Source organism: Aquarana catesbeiana, linkage group LG10 (genome assembly GCF_042186555.1).
Source record: "Aquarana catesbeiana isolate 2022-GZ linkage group LG10, ASM4218655v1, whole genome shotgun sequence".
NCBI lineage: Eukaryota > Metazoa > Chordata > Amphibia > Anura > Ranidae > Aquarana > Aquarana catesbeiana.
In genome coordinates, this window is record NC_133333.1 from 7,669,470 (window position 1) to 7,689,416 (window position 19,947).

Sequence of the window (19,947 nt, forward strand, 5' to 3'; positions counted from 1 at the left end):
TATTCCTATTACAAGGAATGTAAACATCCTTTGTAATAGGAATATGGCACGATCGGTCCTCTTTACAGTGAGATCTGGGGGGGGGGGGTCAATAAGACCCCATATCTCACCTCTAGGCTGGGCAGCCTAGAATTAAAAAAAAAAATGATCACGGCTTCCCAGCCGAGGCGGTGCCGTTTTTTTTTAATGCAGAGGCCGGGCGTAACGTCATAACATCGCGCCCGGCCTCCGAACAATCATAGAGACTCCGGCGACCATCTGGTGCTCCGGCAATCTCTATGATCACCATCCGGGGGCTGGTGGATCTGGTGTCCGACTCACCGATGGAAGTGGTGAGTCGGTAGAAGCACCGGAGGGTGCCAGGAGGGGGCGGCGGGGGGGGGGGGGGGGATCATTCTTATGGTGTAGGGAATCGCCGGCACTAAAAGATGATATGTGAATGATGTCTGTAGCTGCACCCCTCATTCAGACAGACCCCCGCAAAGTCAAGGACGTCCCTGGATGTGCCTTGGGTGGGAAGTGGTTAATGGATATGCAGACAATTAAAAATGAAAGGAAATTGATGTAAAAAAAAAAAAACCAAACAACTGAAATTCTAACTCTTTTTAATGAAGGGGGGGGTGCCCGGGGGGGTTCCCAGAGGGGGCGCCGATACAGATTTTCACCAAGGGCGCTGGAGACCCTAGGTACGCCTCTGCGCACAGCTATGATGACCTCTCTGTGAAGGAAGAGCTTTGATGATATAATTGTTGTGAGGGGTGGATATTTATCCAACGTTGACAGCACTGCGGGATTATAAAACTTCTGTGAACAATCCATTGTTCTAGTTGGTAGCACTTGGCACTTGAACTGTTTATTTTCTTCTGCTTCCTTACACAATCACATAAGTAGACAATGATTGCACGCCATGCTCAGATGAGATCGATGATCGATAGGGGGGGGGGCTGAACCCCCCTGCCCCCCCCTGACCACCACTGTTGGGAGCTGTATTGGCCAACAAGTTGGGGTTCATTTTTTTTTCCACAATTGCCATCTAACAGTAATAAAGTTCTGAGAGAAAGACCAGAAAGAAACAACGTAACAGTCTGTGAGCAGTTCCTGTTTTGGGCGAATGGAGGAAACTGACAGATGCGGTCACGCTGGAACCAGTTTTTTTTTTTTTTTTTTCTGTGATAATATTGCGCAGCTCGCAATGAAACGTGGTGACCTCTTAAAAAAAAAAATAGCGTTACCATCTGCATAGAGAAAATTCATAAACTTAAAAAAAAGCAAAAAAAAAAAAAAGCAAGAGGAAGCCGCTTATCACCGACCTTCTTCTGAAAATACCCCTTTTTTTCTGGCTGCGTCTGGTTTCAGTACTTTTATTTCTGACCTGAAATCAAAACGACATAAAAAGGTAAGTCCACAAAAATACCTTCGAGGTGATCCCCCGGGAAAAGGAAATCTTTTCAGTTCTGCTTTTAACGTCATATATCTCAACCTACCAATCATTAGATGGGGCGGGTGCTTTGGTTTTCTTTTTTTTTTTCTTTTTCTTTTTTTAGGCTTTCCCCCCCCCCCTCTGTTTTAACCTGGTGATCCAGCCAGTAACACACCTCTTGTATTAGAGCACCTCCCCTCCCCCCACTCTGCATGAAGGAGCACAGGAGGCACAGCAGATAGCATCATTGTCAGTCTGGGGGGGGGGGGGGTGTTAGATGGACTAGCAGATTTAGATACACTAACAGATTGAAGCCAAATTCCAGCTCGCGCTGTATGAGCAGTTAGAGCAAAAAATATTTCCTTTTTGGGGATTTTACACCAAAATATGAAAGCTGGTCATTTTAAGCACCCCTGTCAGTGGTAAATGGTTTATCCCATCAGTGAAAGGCCCCTTTCACACGAGGCGGACTCCGTTTCTATGGAGCCCGCCTCGGTCCGCCGGCTCAGCGGGAGATCTGTCCGTTGATCTCCGCTGAGCCGGCGGATGACAGGTCCCTCTCTGCTCACTGTGGAGGGATCGGACGAAAACGGACAGCATGTCCGTTTTCATCAGATCTGCCCAATCCGATCCGCCAGCGACGGACCTGGACGTAGAACCATCCGCCTGCTTTTTGCGGATTGGACCGTGTCGGATGTCAGTGGACATGTCTCCGCTGACATCCGACGCTCCATAGACTAACATGGAGCGCCCGTTCAGGTCCGCCGTCAAAACTGACAGGCGGACCTGAATGGTTCCATCGTGTGAAAGGGGCCTAACTGATAACAATACCAGTGTTTTATAAACAATGTTACATTGTATCTCTCTATCTACCATCTGATCAATGTTTATAAACAATGTTACATTGTATCTCTCTATCTCCCGTCTGATCAATGTTTATAAACAATGTTACTTTGTATCTCTCTATCTCCTGTCTGATCAATGTTTATAAACAATGTTACTTTGTATCTCTCTATATCCCGTCTCATCAGTGTTTATAAACAATGTTACTTTGTATCTCTCTATCTCCCGTCTGATCAATGTTTATAAACAATGTTACTTTGTATCTCTCTATCTCCTGTCTGATCAATGTTTATAAACAATGTTACTTTGTATCTCTCTATATCCCGTCTCATCAGTGTTTATAAACAATGTTACTTTGTATCTCTCTATCTCCCGTCTGATCAATGTTTATAAACAATGTTACTTTGTATCTCTCTATATCCCGTCTCATCAGTGTTTATAAACAATGTTACTTTGTATCTCTCTATCTACCGACTGATCAATATTTATAAATATTGTTACTTTGTATCTCTTTATCTTCTGTCTGAGCAATGTTTACAAACAATGTTACTTTGTATCTCTCTAGCTTCTTTCTGAGCAAAGTTTACAAACAATGTTACTTTGTATCTCTCTATCTTCTGTCTGAGCAATGTTTACAAACAATGTTACTTTGTATCTCTATCTTCTTTCTGAGCAATGTTTACAAACAATGCTACTTTGTATCTCTCTATCTTCTGTCTGAGCAATGTTTACAAACAATGTTACTTTGTATTTCTCTATCTCCTGTCTGAGCAATGTTTACAAATAATGTTACTTTGTATCTCTCTATCTTCTGTCTGAGCAATGTTTACAAACAATGTTACTTTGTATCTCTCTATCTCCCGTCTGATCAATGTTTATAAACAATGTTACTTTGTATCTCTCTATATCCCGTCTCATCAGTGTTTATAAACAATGTTACTTTGTATCTCTCTATCTACCGACTGATCAATATTTATAAATATTGTTACTTTGTATCTCTTTATCTTCTGTCTGAGCAATGTTTACAAACAATGTTACTTTGTATCTCTCTAGCTTCTTTCTGAGCAAAGTTTACAAACAATGTTACTTTGTATCTCTCTATCTTCTGTCTGAGCAATGTTTACAAACAATGTTACTTTGTATCTCTATCTTCTTTCTGAGCAATGTTTACAAACAATGCTACTTTTTATCTCTCTATCTTCTGTCTGAGCAATGTTTACAAACAATGTTACTTTGTATTTCTCTATCTCCTGTCTGAGCAATGTTTACAAATAATGTTACTTTGTATCTCTCTATCTTCTGTCTGAGCAATGTTTACAAACAATGTTACTTTGTATTTCTCTATCTCCTGTCTGATCAATGTTTATAAACAATGTTACTTTGTATCTCTCTATATCCCGTCTCATCAGTGTTTATAAACAATGTTACTTTGTATCTCTCTATCTACCGACTGATCAATATTTATAAATATTGTTACTTTGTATCTCTTTATCTTCTGTCTGAGCAATGTTTACAAACAATGTTACTTTGTATCTCTCTAGCTTCTTTCTGAGCAAGGTTTACAAACAATGTTACTTTGTATCTCTCTATCTTCTGTCTGAGCAATGTTTACAAACAATGTTACTTTCTATCTCTATCTTCTTTCTGAGCAATGTTTACAAACAATGCTACTTTGTATCTCTCTATCTTCTGTCTGAGCAATGTTTACAAACAATGTTACTTTGTATTTCTCTATCTCCTGTCTGAGCAATGTTTACAAATAATGTTACTTTGTATCTCTCTATCTTCTGTCTGAGCAATGTTTACAAACAATGTTACTTTGTATTTCTCTATCTCCTGTCTGAGCAATGTTTACAAATAATGTTACTTTGTATCTCTCTATCTTCTGTCTGAGCAATGTTTACAAACAATGTTACTTTGTATTTCTCTATCTCCTGTCTCAGCAATGTTTACAAACAATGTTACTTTGCATTTCTCTATCTCCTGTTTGGACAATGTTTATAAACAATATATAAGGATTGACCAAGTCAAAAAATTGGCGGACTTTGTGGGCACACAATGAGAGGGAGAATTAAAAAAAAAGTATAAATTTTATTACAACATCATTAAAATGACAAAGAAAATATAACTAACATATACACAACACCCTGTATGGACACAGTTACCAGTTACCCAATGATGCAGTTACAGAGGGCTGGATCTAAGGTACAGAGATTGATGTCGTAACGTATCAAAATAGGAGGACATTTTTCTGATCCAGTGATGCCTCCAAAAACTTGCTCGTCGACGCGTTTCACTAAGATATTAGCTTCCTCAGGACAAAAACTGGGTAGGTGTTGGTATATTTAAAAACAAAAAGTGCATATGTAAATATTGAGTATAATATATAATCTATAAAAGTATAGCTATGACTGTTATGACATCTCCAAGAGAGGTAAAAAAACCAAAAAAAAAACCCTATAGACAAACATGTATGCTTGCCTGTGAACTTGTGGCTCAGGGTATGGGGGGAACCTCACAGAACTAACAGACGACTGAGACAAAGGAAAATTCCGATTTTCATATGTGTGTGTGGGTATATGTGTGTGTGGGTACGCGCATATCCTACGGTCTATGATACGTATCACCAGATAAAGCAGAGACATAATGCATTATAGGCTAAGAAAAAAAAAATCCCCCACATTTAAAAAACCGGTTTGTACTAGATCAGTTCCCACCAGATATGTAGCGGTTACTGTACGTGGAAATATATTAGAACAAAGGTCACACGCAGGGTAAGTGGTAACAAATTTCCGCTGTAAAATGTATTCAGTACAGTATCTAAAAGTAGACAAAGTCCATAATTAGACCTTAACCCTTTAACCACTTCAGCCCTGCGGAAGATTTGGCTGCTGAATGACCGGGGCCTTTTTTTGCGTTTCGGCACTGCGTCGCTTTAACTGACAATCGCGGCGGCCGTGCGACGTTGCACCCAAACAAAATCGACGTCCTTTTTTTCCCACAAATAGAGCTTTCTTTTGGTGGTATTTGATCGCCTCTGTGTTTTTTATTTTTTGCGCTATAAACAAAATAAGAGCGACAATTTTGAAAAAAAAAAAAAAACACAATATTTTGTACTTTTTGCTATAATAAATATCCCCCCCCCCCTTTTTTTTTCTCAGTTTAGGCCGATACGTATTCTTCGACATATTTTTTGGTAATAAAAATTGCAATGAGCGTATATTGATTGGTTTGCGCAAAAGTCGTCACTAGGGCTGTGGAAATTAAAGGTTAATTCCTCGATTAATCGTTAATCCTTTTGATCGGTACTCACCTCTCCGCCAGCTTCTGGGTCTTCAGGGAGTTCCGCCGGAGATCTGGTGACGTCGCTCCCCTGTAGCTGTATAGTCCCGGCTCCTCCTCCACCTCCTTCGCACTGCCCCAAGGGATCGAACGGAGCTTGTGAGAGCGGAAGGCGGAGTGAACTGTACTCCGCGGCTCTGCCCCGCCCCTCAGTGCTGTGCGGGAGATCGGTTTGGGCAGTCTCTTTGCTGGGCAGTCTCTTTACTGGTGGTATTTTTACTGGGCGGTATTTTTACTGGGCAGTCTCTTTGCTGGGCAATCTCTTTGCTGGGCAGTCTCTTTACTGGTGGTATTTTTACTGGGCGGTATTTTTACTGGGCAGTCTCTTTGCTGGGCAATCTCTTTACTGGGCAGTCTCTTTGCTGGGCAGTCTCTTTGCTGGGCAGTCTCTTTACTGGTGGTATTTTTGCTGGGCAGTCTCTTTGCTGGGCAGTCTCTTTACTGGGCAGTCTCTTAACTGGGCAGTCTCTTTATTGGGCAGTCTCTTAACTGGGCAGTCTCTTTATTGGGCAGTCTCTTTACTGGGCAGTCTCTTTGCTGGGCAGTCTCTTTACTGGTGGTATTTTTGCTGGGCAGTCTCTTTACTGGGCAGTCTCTTTGCTGGGCAGTCTCTTTACTGGTGGTATTTTTGCTGGGCAGTCTCTTTACTGGGCAGTCTCTTTGCTGGGCAATCTCTTTACTGGTGGTATTTTTACTGGGCAGTCTCTTTGCTGGGCAGTCTCTTTACTGGGCAGTCTCTTTACTGGTTGTATTTTTACTGGGCAGTCTCTTTGCTGGGCAGTCTCTTTACTGGGCAGTCTCTTTACTGGTGGTATTTTTACTGGGCAGTCTCTTTGCTGGGCAATCTCTTTACTGGGCAGTCTCTTTGCTGGGCAGTCTCTTTACTGGGCAGTCTCTTTGCTGGGCAGTCTCTTTGCTGGGCAGTCTCTTTACTGGGCAGTCTCTTTACTGGTGGTATTTTTGCTGGGCAGTCTCTTTACTGGGCAGTCTCTTTGCTGGGCAGTCTCTTTACTGGTGGTATTTTTACTGGGCGGTCTCTTTGCTGGGCAATCTCTTTACTGGGCAGTCTCTTTACTGGTGGTATTTTTGCTGGGCAGTCTCTTTACTGGGCAGTCTCTTTACTGGGCAGTCTCTTAGCTGGGCAGTCTCTTTATTGGGCAGTCTCTTTGCTGGGCAGTCTCTTTACTGGTGGTATTTTTGCTGGGCAGTCTCTTTGCTGGGCAGTCTCTTTACTGGGCAGTCTCTTTACTGGGCAGTCTCTTTATTGGGCAGTCTCTTTGCTGGGCAGTCTCTTTACTGGTGGTATTTTTGCTAGGCAGTCTCTTTACTGGGCAGTCTCTTTGCTGGGCAATCTCTTTACTGGTGGTATTTTTGCTGGGCAGTCTCTTTACTGGGCAGTCTCTTTGCTGGGCAGTCTCTTTACTGGTGGTATTTTTACTGGGCAGTCTCTTTGCTGGGCAGTCTCTTTACTGGGCAGTCTCTTTACTTGGGGTATTTTTACTGGGCGGTATTTTTACTGGGCAGTCTCTTTGCTGGGCAATCTCTTTACTGGGCAGTCTCTTTGCTGGGCAGTCTCTTTGCTGGGCAGTCTCTTTGCTGGGCAGTCTCTTTACTGGTGGTATTTTTGCTGGGCAGTCTCTTTACTGGGCAGTCTCTTTGCTGGGCAGTCTCTTTACTGGTGGTATTTTTGCTGGGCAGTCTCTTTACTGGGCAGTCTCTTAGCTGGGCAGTCTCTTTATTGGGCAGTCTCTTTGCTGGGCAGTCTCTTTACTGGTGGTATTTTTGCTGGGCAGTCTCTTTGCTGGGCAGTCTCTTTACTGGGCAGTCTCTTTACTGGGCAGTCTCTTTATTGGGCAGTCTCTTTGCTGGGCAGTCTCTTTACTGGTGGTATTTTTGCTAGGCAGTCTCTTTACTGGGCAGTCTCTTTGCTGGGCAGTCTCTTTACTGGTGGTATTTTTGCTGGGCAGTCTCTTTACTGGGCAGTCTATTTGCTGGGCAGTCTCTTTACTGGTGGTATTTTTACTGGGCAGTCTCTTTGCTGGGCAGTCTCTTTACTGGGCAGTCTCTTTACTTGGGGTATTTTTACTGGGCGGTATTTTTACTGGGCAGTCTCTTTGCTGGGCAGTCTCTTTGCTGGGCAGGCTCTTTACTGGTGGTATTTTTGCTGGGCAGTCTCTTTACTGGGCAGTCTCCTTGCTGGGCAGTCTCTTTACTGGTGGTATTTTTACTGGGCAGTCTCTTTGCTGGGCAATCTCTTTACTGGGCAGTCTCTTTGCTGGGCAGTCTCTTTGCTGGGCAGTCTCTTTACTGGGCAGTCTCTTTACTGGTGGTATTTTTGCTGGGCAGTCTCTTTACTGGGCAGTCTCTTTACTGGGCAGTCTCTTAGCTGGGCAGTCTCTTTATTGGGCAGTCTCTTTGCTGGGCAGTCTCTTTACTGGTGGTATTTTTACTGGGCGGTCTCTTTGCTGGGCAATCTCTTTACTGGGCAGTCTCTTTACTGGGCAGTCTCTTTACTGGTGGTATTTTTGCTGGGCAGTCTCTTTACTGGGCAGTCTCTTTACTGGGCAGTCTCTTAGCTGGGCAGTCTCTTTATTGGGCAGTCTCTTTGCTGGGCAGTCTCTTTACTGGTGGTATTTTTGCTGGGCAGTCTCTTTGCTGGGCAGTCTCTTTACTGGGCAGTCTCTTTATTGGGCAGTCTCTTTGCTGGGCAGTCTCTTTACTGGTGGTATTTTTGCTGGGCAGTCTCTTTACTAGGCAGTCTCTTTGCTGGGCAGTCTCTTTACTGGTGGTATTTTTGCTGGGCAGTCTCTTTACTGGGCAGTCTCTTTGCTGGGCAGTCTCTTTACTGGTGGTATTTTTGCTGGGCAGTCTCTTTACTGGGCAGTCTCTTTACTGGTGGTATTTTTGCTGGGCAGTCTCTTTACTGGGCAGTCTCTTTGCTGGGCAGTCTCTTTACTGGTGGTATTTTTGCTGGGCAGTCTCTTTACTGGGCAGTCTCTTTACTGGGCAGTCTCTTTACTGGTGGTATTTTTGCTGGGCAGTCTCTTTACTGGGCAGTCTGTTTACTGGGCAGTCTCTTTACTGGTGGTATTTTTACTGGGCAGTCTCTTTGCTGGGCAGTCTCTTTACTGGGCAGTCTCTTTACTTGGGGTATTTTTACTGGGCGGTATTTTTACTGGGCAGTCTCTTTGCTGGGCAATCTCTTTACTGGGCAGTCTCTTTGCTGGGCAGTCTCTTTGCTGGGCAGTCTCTTTACTGGTGGTATTTTTGCTGGGCAGTCTCTTTACTGGGCAGTCTCTTTGCTGGGCAGTCTCTTTACTGGTGGTATTTTTGCTGGGCAGTCTCTTTACTGGGCAGTCTCTTAGCTGGGCAGTCTCTTTATTGGGCAGTCTCTTTGCTGGGCAGTCTCTTTACTGGTGGTATTTTTGCTGGGCAGTCTCTTTGCTGGGCAGTCTCTTTACTGGTGGTATTTTTGCTGGGCAGTCTCTTTACTGGGCAGTCTCTTTACTGGTGGTATTTTTGCTGGGCAGTCTCTTTACTGGGCAGTCTCTTTGCTGGGCAGTCTCTTTACTGGTGGTATTTTTGCTGGGCAGTCTCTTTACTGGGCAGTCTCTTTACTGGGCAGTCTCTTTACTGGTGGTATTTTTGCTGGGCAGTCTCTTTACTGGGCAGTCTGTTTACTGGGCAGTCTCTTTACTGGTGGTATTTTTACTGGGCAGTCTCTTTGCTGGGCAGTCTCTTTACTGGGCAGTCTCTTTACTTGGGGTATTTTTACTGGGCGGTATTTTTACTGGGCAGTCTCTTTGCTGGGCAATCTCTTTACTGGGCAGTCTCTTTGCTGGGCAGTCTCTTTGCTGGGCAGTCTCTTTACTGGTGGTATTTTTGCTGGGCAGTCTCTTTACTGGGCAGTCTCTTTGCTGGGCAGTCTCTTTACTGGTGGTATTTTTGCTGGGCAGTCTCTTTACTGGGCAGTCTCTTAGCTGGGCAGTCTCTTTATTGGGCAGTCTCTTTGCTGGGCAGTCTCTTTACTGGTGGTATTTTTGCTGGGCAGTCTCTTTGCTGGGCAGTCTCTTTACTGGGCAGTCTCTTTACTGGGCAGTCTCTTTATTGGGCAGTCTCTTTGCTGGGCAGTCTCTTTACTGGTGGTATTTTTGCTAGGCAGTCTCTTTACTGGGCAGTCTCTTTGCTGGGCAGTCTCTTTACTGGTGGTATTTTTGCTGGGCAGTCTCTTTACTGGGCAGTCTATTTGCTGGGCAGTCTCTTTACTGGTGGTATTTTTACTGGGCAGTCTCTTTGCTGGGCAGTCTCTTTACTGGGCAGTCTCTTTACTTGGGGTATTTTTACTGGGCGGTATTTTTACTGGGCAGTCTCTTTGCTGGGCAGTCTCTTTGCTGGGCAGGCTCTTTACTGGTGGTATTTTTGCTGGGCAGTCTCTTTACTGGGCAGTCTCCTTGCTGGGCAGTCTCTTTACTGGTGGTATTTTTACTGGGCAGTCTCTTTGCTGGGCAATCTCTTTACTGGGCATTCTCTTTGCTGGGCAGTCTCTTTGCTGGGCAGTCTCTTTACTGGGCAGTCTCTTTACTGGTGGTATTTTTGCTGGGCAGTCTCTTTACTGGGCAGTCTCTTTACTGGGCAGTCTCTTAGCTGGGCAGTCTCTTTATTGGGCAGTCTCTTTGCTGGGCAGTCTCTTTACTGGTGGTATTTTTACTGGGCGGTCTCTTTGCTGGGCAATCTCTTTACTGGGCAGTCTCTTTACTGGTGGTATTTTTGCTGGGCAGTCTCTTTACTGGGCAGTCTCTTTACTGGGCAGTCTCTTAGCTGGGCAGTCTCTTTATTGGGCAGTCTCTTTGCTGGGCAGTCTCTTTACTGGTGGTATTTTTGCTGGGCAGTCTCTTTGCTGGGCAGTCTCTTTACTGGGCAGTCTCTTTATTGGGCAGTCTCTTTGCTGGGCAGTCTCTTTACTGGTGGTATTTTTGCTGGGCAGTCTCTTTACTAGGCAGTCTCTTTGCTGGGCAGTCTCTTTACTGGTGGTATTTTTGCTGGGCAGTCTCTTTACTGGGCAGTCTCTTTGCTGGGCAGTCTCTTTACTGGTGGTATTTTTGCTGGGCAGTCTCTTTACTGGGCAGTCTCTTTACTGGTGGTATTTTTGCTGGGCAGTCTCTTTACTGGGCAGTCTCTTTGCTGGGCAGTCTCTTTACTGGTGGTATTTTTGCTGGGCAGTCTCTTTACTGGGCAGTCTCTTTACTGGGCAGTCTCTTTACTGGTGGTATTTTTGCTGGGCAGTCTCTTTACTGGGCAGTCTGTTTACTGGGCAGTCTCTTTACTGGGCAGTCTCTTTACTGGGCAGTCTCTTTGCTGGGCAGTCTCTTTACTGGGCAGTCTCTTTACTGGGCAGTCTTTTTGTATTTGTGTGAACTGTGAAGTTCATGTATTGTGGAAACTTACTAGTGTCGGGTGATTGTATGTAGTGTATACCACATTTACCACTGACTAATGCAGAGTTGCAATGCAAGGAGATCAGCTAAAAGTAGTTGGATCTGTATGTGCGTTATAATTAATCAAAATTAGTCAATTAATCGATTTAAAAAAAAATCGATTAATCGAACACGAAAATTTTAATCAGTAACAGCCCCAGTTATCACGTCTACAAAATAGGGGATAGATTTATAGCATTTTTATAATTATTATTATTTTTTTTTTTTACTAGTAATGGCGGCGATCTGCGATTTTTTTTATCATGACTGCGACATTATGGCGGACACATTGGACAATTCTGACACATTTTTGGGTTCCACTGGCATTTATGCAGCGATCAGAGCTATAAAAATGCACCGAGTGCTGTAAAAATGTCACTGGCAGTGAAGGGGTTAACACTAGAGGGGCGATCAAGGGGATAATTGTGTTCCCTAGTGTGTGTTTTAACTGTGGGGGAGGGGACTGACTAGGGGAGATGACAGATCACTGTTCATACTCTGTATGAACACACGATCAGTCTCTTCTCCCCTCAGAGAACCGGGATCTCTGTGTGTTTACATACACAGAGATCCCGGATCTCGCCGTGTCACGATCGATCAGCTCCAGGGGCGAGCTGCACCGGCGCGTGCTCCCCTAGTGGCCAAAAAAGGAGGCGACGTAAGATAACGGTGATTCGCGGAGCTGAGCCATGTTGCCGCAGAATGTAAGATAACGCGGAGCCGAGCCATGTTGCCGCAGTACAACTGTGGCGGCTGGTCGGCAAGTGGTTAAGCGCGTGCGTGCCCCTAGTGGCCAAAAAAGGAAGCAACGTAAGATAACGGCGATTCGTGGAGCTGAGCCATGTTGCTGCAGTGCAACTGCGGCGGCTGGTCGGCAAGCGGTTAAGCGGGCGCGTGCCCCTAGTGGCCAAAAAAAGGAAGCGATGTAAGAAACCGGCGATTCGCGGAGCCGAGCCATGTTGCCGCAGTACAACTGCGGCGGCTGGTCGGCAAGCGGTTAAGCGGGCGCACGCGCCCCTAGCGGCCGAAAAAGGAAGCGACGTAAGATAACGGCTATTCGCGGAGCCGAGCCATGTCACCGCAGTACGTAAGATGACGGCGATTCGCGGAGCCGAGCCATGTTGCCGCAGTACGTAAGATAACGGCGATTCGCGGAGCCAAGCCATGTTGCCGCAGTACAACTGCAGCGGCTGGTCAGTAAGTTGTTAAGCGGGCGTGCGCGCCCCTAGCAGCCAAAGAAGGAGGCGACGTAAGATAACGGCGATTCGCTGAGCTGAGTCATGTTGCAGCAGTACAACTGCGGCGGCTGGTCGGCAAGCAGTTAAGCAGGCGCACGCGCCCCTAGCGGCCAAAAAAGGAAGCGACGTAAGATAACGGCTATTCGCGGAGCCGAGCCATGTCGCCGCAGTACGTAAGATGACGGCAATTCGCGGAGCCGAGCCATGTTGCCGCAGTACGTAAGATAACGGCGATTCGCGGAGCCAAGCCATGTTGGCTGGTCAGCAAGCAGTTAAGCGGGCGTGCGCGCCCCTAGCAGCCAAAGAAGGAGGCGACGTAAGATAACGGCGATTCGCTGAGCTGAGTCATGTTGCAGCAGTACAACTGCGGCGGCTGGTCGGCAAGCAGTTAAGCAGGCGCACGCGCCCCTAGCGGCCGAAAAAGGAAGCGACGTAAGATAACGGCTATTCGCGGAGCCGAGCCATGTCGCCGCAGTACGTAAGATGACGGCAATTCGCGGAGCCGAGCCATGTTGCCGCAGTACGTAAGATAACGGCGATTCGCGGAGCCAAGCCATGTTGGCTGGTCAGCAAGCAGTTAAGCAGGCGCACGCGCCCCTAGCACCCAAAAAAGGAAGTGACGTAAGATAACGGCGATTCGCGGAGCCGAGCCATGTTGCCGCAGTACATAAGATAACGGCGATTCGCGGAGCCAAGCCATGTTGCGGAGGCTAGTCGGCAAGCGGTTAAGCGGAATATATATATACTGGTATAGAATACACAAAATATACACAGAGTATATATGGATGGTACTTACCAACAGTACCTAGAATTGGCCCATGGGTACAGGACCCCTGTTTAAATGGATGAGTGCTCAATCCCTTTGGGTATAGAAACCGATAGTATGTCTAAGGGGGGGAGATAGCAACCTATTAGTATATATATAAAAAACGCCCAAATGCAGGCATAACTAATAAGAAAAAAAAGTAAAAAGACGTAAGAACCCCCCTGAATATGTAAATACTGCCCTTATCCCATAGGGGGAGACCTTTTATTAGGGCTTGAATCAGTTTTGCCGGATAAGCAGGGGAAAAAATGTACCCCTGTAATAGAAACAATTGTATGAAAAGAATAAATATCCAGTTTCTAAGGAGAGATGTCGCCTGGTGATCAGCTAAAGTGGCTAAACAAACATTACGGCTTACCCTTCGGTGCTGCACCGCTCTGTAAATAGGGGGTTTGCGGTGTTACGAATTTTTAGCAAAAGAAGTTAGCCAAACCCACATCCCTAAACTGTATACTAAATCACAAGAATTGAGTTTCCTCTAATTGGGACTTTGAACGGGAGGCTACTTCAGTAAGTCAAACATTATTATATTGTTTATATTGTTTATTGTTTATTGATAGAGATAAAAGATGTCACAATAGAGCGGAACACAGAAAATGCAGGATGCAAGGAAGGGCAAATACAAAAAGGTAAGAAGCACAATGCCTATGAACCAAAACCCAACTGGAAACAATGTAACAATGGAGATAGCCCAACGCGTTTCGAATCGGAATAGTTCTCTTCTTCAGGGGTAAAAGGCAACATCAAGACCATAATACGTTTATAAATGAGAAAAGAAATGTATGTAAACATACATAGTCCAAACATTGAAATAACAGCAAAAATTGAATGATTCGCTATGGTTGGACACAAGGATCCACCCCTATGTACGGCCTTCCTCGCTGTGTGTGGCACCCAGAATCCACGTGCATTGCATCCTATATGGAGGCATGGAAGTGACAGAGGGGAGGGAAAGGGGGGCGTGGCGGCGGGAAAATGGCGCCAAAATAGCCGACTCGTGTGACGTATAATAGCGTCACGTGATCACATGATCAGAGTCATGTGATCGTATACATCCTCATATGATAGGGTGTGGAGGTAAAGGAGGAGGAAACAAAACGGGGCGAATATGGTACCAAAGGGTAAACCAGTCACATGACATATAACAATGCCATGTGAGCATAGTCATGTGAGCGCAAACCGCTTCCTAAATGATTGGGCATATAACAATATGTGACCATGTATAGCATGAAAATAATACCGGAGGTGGGAGTGTGGCGGCGCGAGTACAGCGCCGATGGGTATTTTGATCACGTGGCATGTAGCAATGCCATGTGATCATGGTCATGTGAGCGGGATCATGTGACCACAAATAAATGAGTAGATTATCAACAGGGTGTGACAAGGCCTGCAGGACGACGCACCAATACATAACCACGCATGACACACCCCCCCCCATCCAAACACCACCACCAAACAGATGGACAAGACAAAAACTACGTGGCGCAGAGCCCAAAATCTGGAACCCATCAGCATGAGAATATGACGCAGCCCCTACAAGCACCCCTATCTGGTACCCTACACAGTAGCCAAGGGAAAAAGGGAAAAATTTATTTTGAAAAAGGAAACCTCCCGCCAACAAGCAACAATCAAGCTAAATGACAATTTAGACAGAAAAACAAAACAAATAAAACAGACAAAAAAATAATAAATATACAAAAAAAGGGGCAGAACTGTTTTTTTTTTTTTGCTAGAAAATTACTTAGAACCCCCAAACATTATACATTTTTTTCTAACACCCTAGAGAATAAAATGGCGGTCATTGCAATACTTTCTGTCACACCGTATTTGCGCAGCGGTCTTACAAGCGCACTTTTTTTTGGGGGAAAAATACACTTTTTTTTAATTTAAAAAATAAGACAGTAAAGTTAGCCCATTTTTTTTTTTTATACTGTGAAAGATAATGTTACGCCGAGAAATTGATACCCAACACGTCACGCTTCAAAATTGCGCCCCGCTTGTGGAATGGCGACAAACTTTTACCCTTAAAAATCTCCATAGGCGACGTTTAAAAAATGCTACAGGTTGCATGTTTTGAGTTACAGAGGAGGTCTGGGGCTAGAATCATTGCTCTCGCTCCACCGATCGCGGCGATACCTCACATGTGTGGCCTGAACGCCGTTTTCGTATGTGGGCGGGACTTACGTATGCGTTCGCTTCTGCGTGCGAGCTCACGGGGACAGGGGCACTTTTTTTTTTTTATTGTGTGGTTTGAACACCGTTTTCACATGCGGGCGCTACTCACGTATGCGTTCGCTTCTGCACGTGAGCTCGGCGGGACGGGGTGTGTTTAAAAATTCTAATTTTTTTTTCTTATTTAACCGTAAGGTTTAATCTTAACCACTTAAGGACCAGCCTCGTTTTGGATTTTAGGTGTTTACATGTTTAAAACAGGTTTTTCTGCTAGAAAATTACTTAGAACCCCCAAACATTATATATGGTTTTTCTTCTAACACCCTAGAGAATACAATGGCGGTCATTGCAATACTTTTTTTTGCACCGTATTTGCGCAGCGGTCTTATAAGCGCACTTTTTTTTGGAAAAAATTCACTTTTTTGAATAAAAAAATAAAACAACAGTAAAGTTATCCCAATGTTTTTCTATATTGTGAAATATAATGTTACGCCAAGTAAATTGATACCCAACATGTCATGCTTGAAAATTGCGCCCGCTCGTGGAATGGCGTCAAACTTTTACCCTCAAAAATCTCCATAGGCGACGTTTAAAAAATTCTACAGGTTGCATATTTTGCGCTACAGAGGAGGTCTAGGGCTAGAATTATTGCTCTCGCTCTACCGGTCGCGGCGATACCTCACATGTGTGGTTTGACCACCGTTTTCATATGCGGGCGCTACTCGCGTATGCGTTCGCTTCTGCGCGCAAGCTCGTCGGGACAGGGGGGTTTTAAAAATTTTTTTTTTTATTTTTATTATTTATTTTACAATATTTTATTTATTTTTACACTGTTTAAAAAAAAAAAATTGTGTCACTTTTATTCCTATTACAAGGGATGTAAACATCCCTTGTAATAGAAAAAAGCATGACAGGACCTCTTAAATATGAAATGTGGGGTCAAAAAGACCTCAGATCTCATATTTACACTAAAATGCAATAAAAAAAAAAAAAAAAAAAAAAAAAGCAATTTAGAAAAATGACATTTGAAAAAATATGCCTTTAAGAGGCGTGGACGAAAGTGACGTTTTGACGTCGCTTCCGCCCAGCAGTGTCATGGAGACGAGTGAGCGCCATCTTGGCCTCACTCGTCTCCAGACACACCACGGCACAGGACGCGATCGCCTCCGCCACTACCGACGGCTCCGGTAAGCGGCGGAGGGCAACGGATCGCGGCCGGAGGGGGGGGCCCCTCTCCCGCCACCGATAAAAGTGATCTCGTGGCGAATCCGCCGCAGGGACCACTTTTATCTGAAAGCCGGCCGCCGCACGAAAACGGGGATACCGGGGTTATGGCAGCTAGCTGCTGCCATAACAACGATATCCCCGTTCAAACTTAGGACGTACATAGTCGTGCGGCGGTCGGGAAGTGGTTAAACTACGTAGAGGGTTCTTTACTGTAAGAGCGGCAAGGATGTGGAATATCCCTTCCACAGGTGGTGGTCTCAGCGGGGAGCATCGATAGTTTCAAGAAACTATTAGATAATCACCTGAATGACTGCAACATACAGGGATATACAATGTAATACTGACATATAATCACACACATGGGTTGGACTTGATGGACTTGTGTCTTTTTTAAACTTTGTCTACTATGTAACTATGTAACTATTTTACCTTTTATTTTTACACAGTTTTTTTTTTTTAAATCTGTGTGACTTTTATTCCTATTACAAGGAATGTAAACATCCCTTGTAATAGAAAAAAAAGCATGACAGGACCTCTTAAATATGAGATCTGGGGGGTCAAAAAGACCTCAGATCTCATATTTACACTAAAATGCAATAAAGAAAATAAAAAAAAATATTGTCATTTAAAAAAAAAAAAAAGAAAATGGCCCTTTAAGGGCTATGGGCGGAAGTGACCTTTTGACGTCGCTTCCGCCCTGCAATGTCATGGAGACGGGTGGGGGGCCATCTTCCCCTCACTCGTCTCCATACCCAGCAAGGGGTAACTTCCGATCGCCTCCGCCGCTGCAGACGGCTCTGGTAAGCGGCGGAGGCGATCTCGTGGCGAATCCGGCGCAGAGCCCGCTCTTATCGGAAAGCGGACCGCCGGCCGAAGAAAAGGATACCGGGGTTATGGCAGCTAGCTGCTGCCATAATGATGATATTCCTCTTCAAACTTAGGACGTATATCGGCGTGCGGCGGTCCGTAAGTGGTTAATACGACGCCAAAAGGCTTGTTTGGTTTTGCCCACGTAGAAGCCACCACATTCACAAAACATAAATGTGCACCACGCCCTCCGTCTGACAGCTGACAGGGCGCACAGCAGAGTGTAATCTGCCGTTTGGCAGCTACATCGCATGGTTTTCATATACCCATGGGCACAAAAGTGCGTGAGCCACGTTGCCAAGTACCTCGCCAGGTGGTATCCTCACTGGCTGTTTCAGAGAAATGGCTTTGTGTCAATCTATCCCCGAGTGATCTCGCCCTCCTGAAAGTGATGTTAGGTTTAGAGCCTGTATATTTACAGAGATAGGGATCCTTGGTAAGAAGGTATCAATGATACCAAAGTATTTCCCGTACACATGAGTGTTGGCGATGATCATCCTGGTAGTGTCTTCCTCACTTTGTCGGGGTCTCCTAACTATAGCTTCCTGCCTATTCTGCCTAAATGCTCTTTTATACCCTTTTTTTTTTAAGCGCGGTCTTCAAGCATCCCCTATCGGACAATCGAATTCGTCATGCGTCAGCTTCCTGTTTAAATAGGATATCATTAGAGCAGATTCTGCGTAACCTAAGATATTGTCCGTAAGGGATACCGTTAATAAGAGGGGTCGGATGGAAGCTACTAGCATGTAGGAGGGTGTTCCCTGCTGTCTCCTTTCGATATAAAGTAGTGTTAATATTCCCATCACCTTCAATCACAAGTGTAATATCCAGGAAGGGAATAGATTTCTTACTTTGATGCATGGTAAATTTTAAAATTAAATGCATTCTGATCTAAGTCATGCATGAATTCAACTAGATCAGTGGTAGAGCCAGTCCATAACATCAAAACGTCGTCTATATATCTATTCCACATCAAGATGGAATCCCAATATTTGGTATACCCATCGTCAAAGAAGAGCATACGTTCCCCCCCCACCCCCTACAGGTTGGCATTAGATTGGGCACACAAAGTCCCCATGTTTATAGACAATGTTACTTTATATCTCTCTATCTCCCATCTGATCAGTGTTTATAAACAATGTTACTTTATATCTCTCTATCTCCCATCTGATCAATGTTTATAAACAATGTTACTTTGTACCTTTCTATCTCCTGTCTAATCAATGTTTATAAACAATGTTACTTTGTATCTCTCTATCTCCTGTCTGATCAAAGTTTATAAAAAATGTTACTTTGTATCTCTCTATTTCCTGTCTGATCAATGTTTATAAACAATGTTACTTTGTATCTCTCCATCTCCTGTCTGATCAATGTTTATAAACAATGTTACTTTGTATCTCTCTATCTCCCATCTAATCAATGTTTATAAACAATGTTACTTTGTATCTCTCTATCTTCTGTCTGATCAATGTTTATGCACAATGTTACTTTGTATCTCTCTATCTTCTGTCTGATCAATGTTTATACACAATGTTACTTTGTATCTCTCTATCTACTGTCTGATCAATGTTTATAAACAATGTTACTTTATATCTCTCTATCTCCAGTCTAATCAATGTTTGTATCTCTCTATCTTCTGTCTGATCAATGTTTATAAACAATGTTACTTTGTATCTCTCTATCTCCTGTCTGATCAAAGTTTATAAATAATGTTACTTTGTATCTCTATATCTCCTGTCTGATCAATGTTTATAAATAATGTTACTTTGTATCTCTATATCTCCTGTCTGATCAATGTTTATAAACAACGTTACTTTGTATCTCTCTATCTCCTGTCTGAACAGAAGGTCTGGCAACAGGATCTTATAAAGTGGTATTAAACCCAAAACCTAAAATGTCATATATGCAGTCTACCGATAATTAGACATGGCGGCTGCATTTGTTTTCTTTTTTTAAGCTTTCCCCCCCTCTGTTTTCACTTAGTGTTCTGGCTAGTAACACATCTTATGTATTAATGAAACACAACTCTGGATGAAGGAGCACAGGAGGCACAGCAGACAGCAGCATTGTTAGTCAGGGGGAGGGGAGTGTAGCCACGAGAAGAGCTAAGCCTTCTCGTCCAACATCAGTGCCTGACCTCACAAATGCTCTTCTGGAAGAACGGTCAGACATTCCCATAGACACCCTCCTAAACCTTGTGGACAGCCTTCTCAGAAGAGTTGAAGCTGTTATAGCTGCAAAGGGCGGAGCCAACTCAATATTGAACCCTACGGACTAAGACTGGGATGCCATTAAAGTTCATGTGCGTGTAAAGGCAGGCGTCCCAATACTTTTGGTCATATAGAGTATATTTGACCCATGAACACGTGTGGCTGCGGGGCGGGGCATGCCTCCCCTGCTTACAATTCGCTGTCCGCAGTGACAGCTTCTTGCGGTGGTAGTTCAGGACAGTTCGGAATCATGTCTGAACACACCGGTTCTTATGCTGGTTTTAAAAGAAGCACTAGTTATGTGTGAAACGCGTCGCCTCTCCTATGT

The 19,947-nt window shown here is 44.4% G+C and overlaps 1 protein-coding gene across 2 annotated transcripts in view; it reads left to right on the forward strand.

Annotated features, from left to right (window-relative positions):
* Positions 1–389: 389 nt before the first annotated feature.
* LOC141110281 (beta-1,3-galactosyltransferase 2-like) overlaps positions 390–19,947 on the forward strand; it is a 163,119-nt gene continuing 143,561 nt past the window's right edge. For both annotated transcript variants that reach the window (XM_073601569.1, XM_073601572.1), the window contains exons 1-2: positions 390–1,396; positions 13,704–13,772. The gene's annotated coding sequence lies outside the window, so the exon portion shown is untranslated. The remainder of the gene's footprint in view (positions 1,397–13,703; positions 13,773–19,947) is intronic.